This window comes from Crocuta crocuta, unplaced genomic scaffold (genome assembly GCF_008692635.1).
Source record: "Crocuta crocuta isolate KB4526 unplaced genomic scaffold, BGI_CrCroc_1.0 scaffold1310, whole genome shotgun sequence".
NCBI classification, from domain to species: Eukaryota; Metazoa; Chordata; class Mammalia; order Carnivora; family Hyaenidae; genus Crocuta; species Crocuta crocuta.
Window position 1 is genome coordinate 89,324 of NW_027528861.1, and position 8,281 is coordinate 97,604.

General features: G+C 35.9%; 1 pseudogene; it reads left to right on the top strand.

The window, feature by feature from the left end:
* Positions 1 to 1,635: 1,635 nt before the first annotated feature.
* On the top strand, positions 1,636 to 1,735 carry LOC144225103 (U6 spliceosomal RNA; annotated as a pseudogene).
* Positions 1,736 to 8,281: the final 6,546 nt, after the last annotated feature.

Genomic DNA, 8,281 nt, shown 5'->3' on the forward strand with positions numbered 1-8,281 from the left:
TAAAACTATAAAACTCTTAGAATGAAACATAGAAGTATATTTTCATGACCATGGATTTGGCATTGGATTCCCAGACAAGACACCCAAAGCATACGTAACAGAAGCAAAAAATAGATAAATTGCATTTCCTTAAAATTATAAAATTTTGTGCATCAAAGGACAGTATTAAGTGAAAAGATATTGCCAATTAAAAATAATGACAATTACCTTATTCTATTTGTACCAATGCAACAAAGACAAATAATGTATGAAACTTTGTCCTGTATTTACCCTTGGTTCTTAAAAGCTGGTTATTTTCCATAGACTATATAAACACATATAGTTGATGCTAAATAAATGTTGACTGAATGAACAAATACACAAATAACTGAATATGTGATGCCCTGCATGCATACATCAATATACCAACTGATCACTGTTTAAAAAATAAAAATCACACTTCACTTGGTTTAAAAAAAGTGAAAAGACAACCTATGGGATAGGAGAAAATATGTACAAATCATATAGCTGATGAGTCTAGCATCTATAATATATAAAGAACTCTTAAAACTCAACAACAAAAAGACAACACAACTAAAGGTGGACAAACAACTTGAGTAGATATTTGCCTAAAAATATACAAGTGGGCAATAAACACATGGAAAGCATATTAGTCATTAAGGAAATGTAAATCAATACCATATCGACACATTAATTCATATCCACTATGATGACAATGACAATAATAATAACAACAGTAGAAAGTAACAAGTGTTGTTACCTAGGATGTGGAGAAAATAGAACCTTCATACATGCTTGTGGGAATGTAAAATGGTGAAACCACTGTGGTAAACTAGTTTGGCAGTTCCTCCCAAAGTTACATGTAGACTCAGCAGTTCCACTTTTAGTTCTATGTCACAGATATTTGAAAACATATGTTCAAATAGATATTCATACATGAATGCTCCTAGTGAATTTTCACGATAGCCAAAATGAGTAAACAACTCAAATGGCTGTCAACTGTCAAATGGATAAACAGAAAGTGGTATATCCATATAATTGAATATTATTCATTGATGAAAAGGAATAAAGTAGTGATACATGCTACAATGTTGATAAACCTCAAAAACATTATGGTAAATGAAAGAAGTAGAAACAAAAGTTCACGTATTGGTTAACTCCCTTTATACTAAATGTCCAGAATAGGTGAATCTGTTGTGACAGAAAGTAGATTAGTGGTTCATAGAAACTGGGAGACAGGAAGAATGGAATGGTGAGTGACCGCTTAATGGACATGAGGTCTCTTCTGGACCATAAAAGATTTCTGGAACTAGATTGAGGTGATAGTTTATCAACATTAAGAATGTACTAAAGCCATTAAATTTTGCTCTTTAAAATGGCAAGTTTTTGTTATATAGATTTCATCTCAATAAAGTGTAGGTCTGATGGAAACTTGTTCACTTTGGACTATAACAGTATGAGAAATCTGAATTAATTCCTCCTCCTCTCACATGCAAAGTCTATATTATTGGTATGTTGATTAAGAGTTGTCCTTTATACTTTCCAGAATTTTCATGCAATGCTATTTAATTTACAATAAATCATTAAACCTCATTAGGATCAGGAGTGCTTTGTACTAACATGACTGTTCTCATGGTCACTTTGGCAGCACATACACTAAAATTGGAACAATACAGAGAAGATTGGCATCACCTTACTCAAGGATGATATACAAATATGACTGTTCTCAGTTGTTATATTTTGAAAAGTATAAAGGAAGCCAGGTGTGGCATAAACTGAATGATCCCTTCCTCTCAACCTCTAGGGGCCACATTATTAGTTTGATCTTAAGCATCCACTTTGTTTTTGTTGCTTAAAATACTCACTACTAGGTTATTGCCAAGATTGATTCTGACAAGTGATGAAAAGGAATACTATCTTCAAAGCCTTAAATTGTGTAGAGGATGTAGTAAGGAGGTATACATATCTGAGTCTACAAGAATCCTAATACTCTTTCTAACATATCCTAAATGATTCTGCTTCTCAAACCTTCATTGGCACTAAAATGTAAATTTTTCAATGAGTCTTAAATATCTGCGTCTCCTGTAAAGAATATATTAATCCCTAGAAAATCTATTGAGTTCCTTTCATTTGTCAGAAGCTGCTCTAGAAATCAGAGACACAAAGGTAAAAGGCTCCTGAAACCTTGACCTCAATGTGTTTATATTGTAGAAGGGGAAAACATCCAAAGGCAAAATAAATAAATAAATAAATAAATAAGTGCAAAAGAGGGTTTCACATTCTACTGTAGATGTAAGAGCAGAAAAAATGGGATTAAAATAAATAAAATTTTACCTGTATAATGAGAGTGAAAGGGAATAAATATATAGATGAACTCAGGAACAGCTTTAGAGAGGCAAAGGCCTTGTGATTTATTCTTGGAAGAGGTATAAAGTTTTTCTAAGAATAGTGTAGAAGGGTGCATTCCAGAAGGAAGGAACAGAGGGAAAATGAAACAAAGAGAAAGAAATAGCATGATTTATTTGCAAACCTGAAAGTATTTCAGTATGGTTCAAGTCCATGATGTCCAAGGCTGAAGTGCATGTGTTGGAGTATCTGGCGAGAGATAAGACCAGAGGGGCAGATAGAGCACATGACATTTCACTCTTTCCTAATATTAGTGGATACCCACTGAAGGGTTAAAAGTGTTGAGCAGCTATCATGGGTTGAATTGTGTCTCCCAAAAATATAATGAAGCGCTAACTCCCAGTGCTTCAGAATGCGACCTTATTTGGAGACAAGGTCTTTAGAGAGGTAATAAAATTAAAATCAGATAACTAGGATGCGCTGTAATCATGTATGAGTAGTCCTTATACTAAGGGGAGATTTAGTCACAGAGCCTTATGTATAAAGAAGGAAGATGATAGGAAGAATTACAGAGAGAAGATAGCCATCTACAAGGCAAGGAGAGAGGCCTGGGATAGAATCTCCCTCACAGCCACCAGAAGCAACCAACCCTGCAGACACCTCAACTTTGGCCTTCTAGTCTCCAGAAGAAGGAGATAACAAATTTCTGTCTTTTAAGCCACCTTGGTTGTCGTGTTTTATTATTGCAGCCTATGTAGCCTAGCAAACTACTACAGATTTTAGTACTGGGAAATGGAGAGGGGAGCTGCTGTAACAGATACCTGAACATGTAGACGTGGCATGGAAACTGGGTAATAGCTATGGGCTGGAAATGTTTTGAAGTGATTGATTAGGAAAAGCCTAGATGGCCTTGAAAAGATTGTTGGTAGAAATATGGACATTAAAATAGTCTTGTGAAGGTTCAGAAAGAAAGGAGAGCAGTCAAGAAAGCTTTTCTCATCTGAAAGGATCTGTATCTATCTATATCATTATCATGATCATAATCCTGAACAGCATGTGGCTAAAAATAGAAATGTTAGAGGTTCTTCTGGTGAGTCTTAGATGGATATTAGAAACATATTATTGGAAACTGGAAGAAAGGTAAGCCTTATTATAAAGTGACAGAATTGTTGGATGAATTATGTCTTGTTGGATGGGAAGTATCTCTTGTGAGCAGTACACTTGAATATTTTAGCTGAAGAGATTTCTTAAACTAAGTGGTAAAGGTGCTGGCTGATTCTCCTAGCTACTTACAGTAAAATTTGAGCAGATATAGGTAAATTGAAGAGAGAATTGTTAAGCAAAAAGGGAACAGAACTTGAGGAGGTGGAAAATCCTTAGCTTAGCCACATCACAAAAAAACAAAAAAACAAAAAAAACAAAGTATGCTTTCCAGAGAACTCCAGTTCAGAGACCAGTGGGGCTGCCCATGCCACCAAAAGCACAGGGTGCACATGTCTGGAGGCTAGGACATTCTCCACTTCAGTTGTAGATGGCAGGGCCACTTCATTGGTATTGTGGGCCCAGATGAGAGAGCCTTATCCCAGTGAGGATTATTCTTGGTCCTTAAAATCTAATAGAATTTACCCGTCTAATTTTCAGACTTGCTTGAGACCCATTACCCCTTTCTTCTTTCTTATTTGTCTATTTTGGACTGGGACTGTCTATCCTATGTCTGTCCCACTGCTGTATTTTGGAAGCAGATAACTTGTCTGCCTTCACAGGTTCACAGATGGAGAGGTATTTTGCCCCAGGAAGATCTTACTCCAAGTATCACCCATATGTTACTTAGATAATAGTAAATTTGGACTTATAGTTCATGCTGGGATAAGTTATGTCTTTGAGAGATGTGATTAGATAAATATATTTTGAATGTGAGAAGGACATGAATTTGGGGAGCCAGAGGCAGACTGTTATGGGTTGAATTATGTTCCCCCAAATTTGCATGTTGAAGTCCTAACACCCATACCTAAAGACTGTGGTTTTACTTATGAAATAGGGTCATTGTCGACATAATTAATTAAGATTAGGTCATAGGGGAGTACGGTGGGCCCCTAATCTAATCTAAGGTATCCTTATAAAAAAGTAATGCCAGATGAAGAGATAGATGATATGAAAACATACAGAGTGCAAAACTAGGTGCCTGAGGCTACCAAATGGAGAGAGAGAGGCATGGAACAGATTCTCCCTCATAGCCCTGAAAAGGAACCAACCTTGCCAACACGTTGATTTTGGACTTCTAGTCTCTAGAACTGGGAGACAATAAATTTGATTTTTAGGCTACCAGGTTGTGGTACATTGTCATATACCCGGCCAACTGCTTCTTTTCCAACCCTCATCTCTATAAGGTTCCTGAAGAACAGCTATGTAAAATCAGTAGTGCTACTTTAAGATTAAAGGTATACTAGGGCCAGTTACCCCAATTTTGAGATTTCTGCCAAAGATGAGCTGAAGTGTTTAATTCAGAAAAAGGTTAAACAGAATTCTCACATATTGCTAAAGTCGGAATCCATGTTGTTGCATCTTGCCATCTTTTGGCCAGCTGCATGGATAAAGAAGATAAAATTGCTGATAGGACCTGATAAGGGTAGGCTTTATTTCCATTTATGGAGTCGGGGCCAAAGACGATGGGACATGAAAGACTGTGAGCTAAGAGTGGAGTTCTTGCCTTTCAACATTTCATGATCACGCTAGTAAGTGTAAGTCTCAGCAATACCCTCAGCCCTAGGAGCAGAGAAAGCTGAAACAGGGAGATGTGGAGAAACACCTGGTATGGACAAAGGGGTGTTACTGAGTGTTCCTTTTTTTCTGTATTCTTTGTTTATTAGCTTATTGATTGATTCATTGATTTTGAGATAGACAAAGACAGTGAGAATGGCGGAGGGGCAGAGAGAGAGGGAGACAGAGAATCCCAAGCAGGCTCCATGCTACCAGCACAGAGCCCCATGCGGGGCTTGAACTCACAAGCCATGAGATTATGACCTGGGCCGAAATCAAGAGTCCAGCACTCAACTGACTGAGCCACTCAGGCGCTCCTATATTTTCTATATTCTATTAATATTTTTTCTCTTAATATGTTGGGATTAATAGTCAATCCTATGAGTAAACAAAGATTTGACTCTCCCTCACATAATGAAGCCAGCAGATAACTTCCTCACTCCTACTGAAACTGGACCCCAGAGGACTCTCAAAAAGAACAAAACAGGAGTTAAGTTTAAGTCCATGCCTTAAATGCCAAAACCTATCACTGATTCTATTTCCCAACTTCAATTTTGCCAAACTATATTGTCCAATTTATTTTGCCATAAGTTTTACAACGAGGACCACATCACACACTGACAGCACTGTGGAAAGGCTCACAGTTTGAATATGAACATTTTGAATATGAACCACCTTGAATTATTAAAATGCTACAGAGATTATGGTGAAAAATAAAATTTCTTCTCCCCAGAGACAAATTAATATGCCAATGAAATTAAAATAGAAAATTATCGCATCCCAATTTATGATTCTGTTCAAATTTAGCCAGGAGAGCCTTTCACAGACATTTGAGGGGAGTCTAGGTTTTCCTTTTCCGCAGTCCCATACAGCCTATCACAACTCTTCTTGAAATGGGTAGCTCATTTAAGTACCTCCAAATCTGATAACTCCAAGTTTCTCATTATGTTCCCCTCTTCCACTGTTTCAAAGAGATGTTAGGACAAAGTAACATAACAGCCAGGATGTGTGAGACCGCCAACATAATTCTTCTTTTTGTGATTGTTTTGACTGTTTAGGGTCCCTAGAATATCAAGCCAACCGGTTAATTGCTGCAAAAAAAACAACCAGCTCATTTGATAGGAATTGTGTTGAATATGTTCATCAAATTGAGGTATATTGAGACCTTAACTATAAGTTTTCCAATTCATGAATACAGACTGCATTTCCAGTTATTTAGTTCTTCAATTTCTGTCAGTGGTGTTTTGTAGTTTTTAGTGTACAAGTATAACACTTTTTAACTTTTGGTGAATTTGCTTTATGTACTTCATTCTTTTTGATACTGTTGTAAATAAAGTTGCTTTCTTAATTTCCTTTTCAGGCTGTGTGTTTCTAGTTTGTAAAAATGCGATAGATTTTAAAAATATTGTTACTATAAAAAAAATAAAATATTGTTACTATATTTTGCAGTCTTGCTGGACTTATTTATTAGCTCAAAGTAGTGTGTGTGTGTGTGTGAGTGTGTGTGTGTGTGTGTGTGTGTGTGTGTAATTCCATAAGATTTTCAGTGTACAAGATCATGTCATCTGCAAATATAGTACTATTTCTTCCTTTAAAATCTGGGTGCCTTTTATTTTTTTTCTTGTCTAATTGCCCTGAGAAGAACCTGCAATACTGAGTAGAAGTGATGAGAGCAGACATCCTTGTCTTGTTCCTGATCGTAGGTATAAAACTTACAGTCTTTCACTATTAAGTATGATGTTACCAGTATTTTTTTCATCAATGTCCTTTTTCANGAAAGGTGTCAAAATTTGTCGAATGCTATTTCTGTATCTATTGAGATGGTCTTGTGTTTTTTAATGAGCTAGACTTCACATAAGTAAAAGTCACCATTTTAACCAATTTAAAGTGTATAGTATATTGGCTTTTAGTATATTCACAGTATTGTGCAATCATCACCACGATCTAATTCCAGAACATTTCCAACACCTCAAAAAGAAATTTTGTACTTGCCAGCTACCTCTTTTCCTCAATCCTTGAAAACCAATAACCTACATTCTCCCTCTAATGGATTTATCTAATGTGGACATTTCATATAAATGGAATCACACAATGTATTTTGTGTCTGGCTCTTTTCACTTGGTATATTTTCAAGATTCATCTACGTCTTAGCATGCATCAGTACTTAATTCTTCTTGTGGCTGAATAATATTCATTAGTATAGATATACTATTTTGTTTTTCATTTCATCTGTTGATGAAAATTGGGTCATTTCCACATTGTTATGAATAATGTTTCTAGAAACATTTATATGCATAGTTTTGTGTGAACCTGTTTCCAGTTCTGTTGGGTGTACACATAGGAGTAAAATTGCCATGTTATATGGTAAACCTACTCTCAATTTTGAGAAACTGACAAACTGTTTTCCACAGTTGCTACACCTTTTTGCATTCCCACAGCAATTTATGAGGGTACCAATTTCATACCTCTTTGCCAACATTTGATTATTTTCTATTTTAAAAAAGATATAGCCATTCTAGGGGGTGTGAAGTCTCATGTAACTTTAAATTATATTTCTGTAATGACTAATGATGAGCATCTCTTCATGTGCAATGGGACATTTGTATATTCTTTGGAGAATTATCTATTTGAACACTTCTTTGCTCATTTAAAAAATCGAGTTATTGGGGCACCTGGGTGGCTAAGTCAGTTAAGTGTCCGACTTCAGCTCAGGTCAAGATCTCACGGTTCATGGGTTTGAGCCCCATGTCAGGATCTGTACTGAACGATTGCTCAGAGCCTGGGGCCTGCTTCAGATTCTGTGTCTCCTCTCCTGCCCTTCCCTGCTCATGCTCTGTCTCACTCTATCTCTCAAAAATAAATAAATGTAAAAAAAATTTTTAAAAATCAAGTTATTTATATTTGACTGTTGGATTGTAAGAATTCTTACTAAATCCTTATTGCATATATGATTTGGCAATATTTTCTCAACGCTGTGGGTTATGGTTATTTAGTTTCCTGACACTGTCCTTTACCATGCAAAAAACCAATTTTGATTAAATTAACTTACCTGTATTTTTTTGTTGCTTGGCTTTTGGTATTATATTTAAGAAATCATTGGCTGTCCAAGGTCATGGATATTTATACCTATGTTTACTGTTAACAATTTTGTGGATTTATTTCTCACATTAAGTCTTTG